At 37.5% G+C, this 7,256-nt stretch overlaps 1 pseudogene; it reads left to right on the top strand.

The window, feature by feature from the left end:
* The first annotated feature begins 654 nt into the window (after nucleotides 1-654).
* Nucleotides 655-2,026, top strand: LOC103565035 (elongation factor 1-alpha 1 pseudogene; annotated as a pseudogene).
* The last annotated feature ends 5,230 nt before the right edge of the window (nucleotides 2,027-7,256 follow it).

Raw genomic sequence — 7,256 nt, 5'->3', positions numbered from 1 at the left:
TAGATCTACTGGTTCCATTGATATGTTCTCTTCCCATCAGCCTGTGCGATCTCAAACCAGGGGTGGCCAGGAGCCAAAAATACATCAAAGGATAATTTCATTTATCCTTCCCACAGTGCCAACTTCAGCTATTGCACAGCATTGGCTATTGAAAGGACTCATGAGGGACTGCATAAAGGGAAAGCAGAGTAGGCAAAAGTACCGTCAAAATACGTACGAGATACGTTGGACTCAAGGGAGCCTAGGCACAATTTTGAGGCTAAAACTGGGTTATATAAACTGAAAAAAAATACATAACATCAATGTATATATTTTTAATAACAATGTAGACAAGCTAGTACAGCGTACTTTGTGGGGAAACTGGATGAATTCTAAATAGCAGGTAATAAATATTACTGTTTGGTATAGTTAATCTTTCTCTTGGTCAAGTTAGGTTTACGGTCCAAGACTGCCCTGGAGACAAAATTGAACAGCCAGAGACAAGATAAAAACTAACTCTATCTTTAAGCATAAGATCATATGTTACATATCATTATTTGAAGACCATGGTGGAATCCAGAAAGATTGTAAAGATTTTCTTTCTAGCTTTTTCATAACAGTTTTGCCACCTGAACACAGGTGTCATGAAAACCACAGCTAAATCTCAAAATTGGAATGAAAAAGATTCATACCAACACCACCATCACTGGACACGTAAATTCTGGCAAGTCTACCACTACTGGCCTACAATGATCTACAAATGTGGTGGGATCAACAAAAGAACCATCAAAAAAATTTGAGAAGGAGGCTACTGAGATGGGAAAGGGCTCCTTCAAAGATGCCTGGGTCTTGGATAAACTGAAGGCTGAGCGTGAATGTGGTATCACCATTGATATCTCCCTGTGGAAATGCAAGACCAGATAACACTATGTGACCTCTGTTGATGCCTCAGGTCACAGAGACTTTATCAAAAACAAGATGATAGTGTATCTCAGGCTGAATGTGCTGTCCAGATTGTTGGTGCTGGTGTCAGTGAATTTGAAGTAGGTATCTCCATGAATGGGAAGCCCCATAAGCATGCCCTTCTGGCTTACACACTTGGTGTGAAATAACTAACTATTGGTGATAACAAAATGAATTCCACTGAGCTACCCTATAGCCAGAAGAGATATAAGGAAATTGTTAAGGAAGTCAGCACCTACATTAAGAAAATTAGATACAACTGTAACACAGTAGCATTTGTGCCAATTTATGGTTGGAATGGTGACAACATGCTGGAGCCAAGTGTTAACATGTCTTGATTAAAGGTATGGAAAGTCACCGATAAAGATCGCAATGCAGTGGAACCACGCCACCTGAAGCACTGGATTGCATACAACCACCACCTTATTTAACTGAGAAGCCCTTTTGTCTGCCCCTCCAGAACATCTATGAAATTGTTGGTATTAGGACTGTCCCTGTGGGCTGATGGAGACTGGTGTTCTCAAATGTGGCATGGTGGTGATCTTTGCTCCAGACAATGTTACATAAAGTCTGTTGAAATGAACCAGGAAGTTTTGAGTGAAGCTCTTGCTGGGGACAATGTGGGCTTCAATATCAAGAATGAATCTGTCAAAGATGTTCATCATGACAATGTGACTGGTGACAGCAAAAATGACCCACCCATGGAAGCAGCTAGCTTCATGGCTCAGGTAACTATCCTAAACTGTCCAGGCCAAATTAATCCTGGCTATACACCTTTGTGGGGTTGTCACACAGCTCAAATTGCTTGAAAGTTTGCTGAGCTGAAGAAGATTATCACCCTTCTGGGAAGAAACTGGAAGATCACCCCAAAATCTTGAAATCTGGTGGTGCGTCCGTAGTTAAAATGGTTCTTGGCAAGCCCGTGTGTGTTGAGAGCTTCTCTGATGATTCTTGTCTGGGTCGTTTTGCTCTTTGTGACATGAGATGGACAGTTGTTGAAGGTGTCATCAAAACAGTGGACAAGAAGGCTACTGGAGCTGACAATGTTACCAAGTCTGCTCAGAAAGCTCAGAAGGCTAAATGAGTACTATCCCTAATACCTGTCAACCCCATCTTAATCAGTGGTGGAAGGATCGTCTCAGAACTGTTTGTCTCAGTTGGCCATTTAAGTTTAATAGTAACTTGATAATAATGATAGCAATGCATTGTAAAACTTTCAGAAGGAAAGAAGAATGTTTTGTGGATCATTTGTTTGTGGGTGTGTGGTGGTTTTAAGTTATTAGTTTTTAAAATCAGTACTTTTTTTTATTTCCTGAGGAATATTAACCCAGAGCTAATATCTGTGCCAATCTTCCTCCGCTTTATTTGTGGGTCACTGCCACAGCATGGCTGAGGAGTGGTAAAGGTCTGTACCTGGGATCTGAACCCTCAAACATGGGCCATGAAGTGGAGTGTGCCATACTTAGCCACTACACTATGGGGCTTGCCCCTAAAATCAGTACTTTTTAATGGAAACAACCAGACTGAAAATCTGTCACCGAATTTTGAGACTCATTGGAACAAAGTTTAGTGAGAAACCTGTATCTTCTTTTGGTTAACACCATAACTTCTTATAGAACTACTTAGGTGAAAGATTTAAGTAAGAGCTGCCCTAATCTATTTCTGATGTGCCATCTGTGGAAACTTCAAAATTTGACAATTATGAGTTAATGTTTTTTCTAGCTGGGAATTTAAGGTTTGTTAACCTTTTCCAAGGGGAGGAATCATCTTTGTTCTTAGTACATAGTGAAAAGTTATAGGAGGGGGTATGTTCATTGCAATACTTCACAGGTTAAGACAGACAAGGAAAGAGTAACTTTGTTTATATATAAACTACCTTATAAAAAGGCCAAATTCTGTGATGTTTATGGCCATGTTTTGCATATAAAATTTTGTGTAGTCACATCAATATTGAGTAAATTTATTGATATAATCTCAAGAAAGAAAATATTTTCTTTCCAAATAGTTGTGAGGATTTGGTATAAATAATTCCTTAAAATCTTTAAAGTTTATTTTATTTAGGTACAAGACACAGAAATTTATAAATATCATAAAATAGATTTAAAATATCACATCCAGAAATACAAACTGTGAACAACTTATTGATAAAACAAAAATTTAGAAAGTTTCTTTATAATATATCAAGATATCATTGACTTTTTAAGAAATATTCATATGTTTTTGTTTGTTTTATTATTTACACAATTGAGACGGTAGTAAACTGTCCATCTTGGAAGTCACCCAACTATGATACAAAAGTTTAGCAAATCGTATTGATGATATGTGCAAGACTTAATATTTCCATCGTTATTAAATATCCTCTTCTAACTCTATTTTTGGAAATTTTGAACAGAGTTTACAACTGTTTAACGTTATGGATGGAAATGTCTGATTTTAAGAAAATGTTTCCTTTCTGAAGGCATTTTTAAATAAGCAAATGCATCTTATTTCACATTTGCAATAATATTCTTATCAATGCAACAGTGTCAGGAATTCTTTAAGAGAAAAGTTTTGCCAATATATTATCTTTTTCTTCCGAAGCGTGAAAGTTTTGGAAAAGCCATCAAAATATTGTCTCCAGGTAAACCATGAAGTTTTACTACCTATTAGCAAAATTATCTAAACAAGTGCCAATCCACAAACTATTTCTTATTGCTCAGTGACAAAAAAAATATTTGTGATGAATTTCAAAGTCTAGGTCTTGATCCTGGAAACCATATATTAAACCCTCCGATAAGTTTCCATTTACTAGATGCGTGGGAAATAATGAAAAGAAAGAATAATCTTAGCAGCTTATCTTTGGACATGATCAATACAAGTCAAATCATTTAGTCCTTGGATTACACACAAAAAATTCCTGTATAATTGCTGATTGAGTCAGTTACCACTTAATTAATAAAGCAAGCCACTCACAATTAGCATGCTATTTAAGATGGCACTTTAAGTCCTTCTTTCTTGCTCTCCCTCCCCTCCTGCCCTGCTTTGTTTGTTTATAGAATTTTAAAGAGGATTGCAGTCTCACTTAATTGTTTCAATGATTCTATAAAGAATTTTGGTTACATTAGAGAAGAGAGTTTAGGCCTTCTGAATTACTATGTAGCCTATCCTATTTACCCCAGATTTAAGTAAGTATTTTAAATTAGTTTAGAATAAATATATCACTGAGGCCAGTCACTGAATACTATTTTTAACTAAATGACATTTCCTAAGTCACAAGAGATTTTGTGCCAAAATCGCCAACCTCCTATTTATTTTCCAAGGACACTTACAAACTCCCCTGAGTACTTCTTATTGTGGAACAGGAGGTGCTGGAGAAATTGCTAATTTATGTGGCCTGAATTTTATGAACTCTGGATATTTTCTCTCAGCGATGGTCTGAAAAACTGAAGCATTATTTCTCACACCTATGAGTTTCTTTTTTCCAGGCACGCATTTGGATGAATAGCATGGGCAACTAAACAACTACAGTATTCTCTCAGGTTCAAGTCTAGTTATAACAGTGAGTAGAGATAAGGACATAAATGACACTTTGGCAATATGTACTATGATCCGTGAACTGTGTAAGGGGAAAATAAACCTAATATTTTTATTTATAGATCTATTGCATACAGGAGCGCTTACAGAGAGCAGCGAAAGAATTTCATCTCAGAGACCAGCCCATCTCCAAGAAACATAGTGGAAGATTCCGTCATCCCTTCACCTTTTGAAATATTGAAAATTTCCGGGAAGCTTGATTATTTTTAGGAGTGACCAGTTTCAAATTGTGAATGGAAGAATTTAGCCGACAGTTAGAATAACATCTAGAGAGCAATTTAGTCCTTTTTTAAGAATCTGAAGGTATTTTTTAGGTTACTATGTCATGATGGCATGGACCTCTCACCTGACTACAAAAGTCTTCATGGAAGGGATGAATCGCTGATGAAGGTTTCATACACAAGTTTAAAAATGTGCTTTCCTGATTCCCATGGCCTGAGCAAGATTTGACCACCTAAATGCTTTAAATTATTTGTGGTCAGCCTATCAAACTCCATTAACAGAAATTATTATGTCTAATGGGGAGACTGTGTTTCAGGGCACAGAGACTCTTACCTCCTATGATTGATTTGACACAGTTTTCAAATGGTACCTTTGGAAATATGAGCTAAATGACTAGCAGAGGTTAAGTTAAAATGCTCTGATGTCTCCTTTTTGAGAGACAAGATATGAGCAGCTTATGGAAGCCTATGGAAATATGGAAGTGAAGTCCAGAAAGTTAGTTTTGAGGACAGATCCCAGAGAGTTCTCAATTCAATGAGAGGGAGTTTAGATATTATTTGCTTGGCTGTGGGAAACCCTTATATATTTTTAAAAAGGAAAGTGACTGACATTAAAGACTTTATCAAAAAAGTTTAAAGAAGCGGAGACATAAAAGATGCAATGATTGGGAGAATACCAGGGACAGAGAGGTTAATTAAGAGTCTATTTCAGTTGTCAAGGCTTTGCCAAAAGTCTGGCTTCCAGAACTCTCATCCCAGATTGAAGAAAAGGTTGAAACTGAGGAGAATAATATTAAAACATATAAACTAACAAAACCTGGACGCTAGAGGGAGTTATAATCTATTCAGAACTGGAAGAAAATATCATATACTGCATCCCCAATTAGACAAGAGAATATCTGGAAAGATCTTGTGAAAATAATAACACACACATCTATTTATATGGATATAATAGTCTCCTTTGGGAGAGTGAAGTATGGAAAAACTTCTATCCCAGGATTAATAGCAGTTCCAGCATTTACCAGAAAATTGACCTTACCCAGACTCCTATTAGAACCATAAAAGCCACTGGTAGTGATAAACTCTGGTGCCCTCTTAGACACAGCCTCCAGCTTCTGTATTAGTTCAGATCACAGTTCTTGTTCACAGCACATCTTCTCACGAACTTGGCCCTCATAAGCCGGAGAGAGAGAGAGAAAGCAAGAGCTAGAGAGAGAAAGAAAGACTTGACCATTTGAAGACCTTACACGGCTGGCACTGAAGATGGAGGAAGTGCCCATGAGCCAAGGCATGTAGGCAGCCTCTAGAAGCTGAAAAGGCAAGCAAATGGATTCCCCCTCCACTAGAGCCCCTGCAAGAAGCACACATTGCACATATTGACTTTAGAACTTCTGACCTATAAAAGCATGAGATAAAAAATGTATGTTGTTTTAAGACACAAAGTTCTCGGTAATTTGTTACAACAGCAATAAGGAGCTAACACAACCAGGAAGAAAATTCCATGAGTTACACTGTCTCCAGTCTCTCAAATTATTTTCTTGAATGCTCACTAGCAGGATTTCTTTCTCTTATACCTGAAGCAGTGCAGCAATAGCACGGGGGGAGATCCATGAGCATGGCCCAAATTGGGGACAGTGTAAGATGAAAAGAAGGTTTATTTTTGAGGGATACTGTAGAGATTGAATTGACGTAATTTGGAAATAAGCAGAAAAGAGTAGTAAGGAAAAGAGAAAAGAAAAGGATGAGTCCAGGTCATTGCCTTTAAACTCTTTTGCATGACAAAGCTAGAAATCTCATACTGAGAAAAGTCTATAAACACACAATTTGGCCTACAATTGCTGAGTTCACAGCTGCTTTGGCCAGAAGTCAAATTTGTAGAGGAAATTTACACATCCTGAGGGATGGCTTGGATGATCTGTAAGATTTCTTCCAATTCTACAATTCTACAACAACTATAAAACCTAATGACTAAGATGTGAATACAGCCAATGATGGATATAAGGAAAGCAGGAAGAGAAGATGATATTTTTGTGGGGCAAGAGGTGAAGGGGGTTCATACGTGGGAAATGAATTTTCTTTTAAACACGATTAATATGAGGTGATGTCAGAGCACTCACGAAGACATACTGACCAGATCATTAAAAACAAACAAGTGGCATTTGGGCAAGTGGTCAGGGTTCTAGATGACACCTATGGGTATTAATCAACAACAATTCGGAAGCAGTTGAGATCTTTGTAGGAAAAGGTACAAAAGGAAAAGCGTAGGCAGAGAGATCAGAATTGTGGAGAAAATGCAGTCCATTTTTATAGGTCTAAGGAAAGCAGACTGAGAAGGAGCTAGAGAATAAGAAGAGAAGTAGCGGGCGTCAAAGGAGCCGAATGGAAAGGGGAATTCATGAAAGATTTTGCAAATAGCTCGTGTGGAGTAATTTTACCTTGAGCCTATTAATGTTAGAGAGTCTATGGAGGTTGGACTCCGGAAAGTTAAACAATAGAATCTAATTCTTATGAAGGTAACTT

Source organism: Equus przewalskii, chromosome 27 (genome assembly GCF_037783145.1).
Source record: "Equus przewalskii isolate Varuska chromosome 27, EquPr2, whole genome shotgun sequence".
Lineage (NCBI taxonomy): Eukaryota > Metazoa > Chordata > Mammalia > Perissodactyla > Equidae > Equus > Equus przewalskii.
The sequence above is the reverse complement of the archived record's forward strand: the minus strand, read 5'-3'. Positions and strand labels throughout refer to the sequence as shown.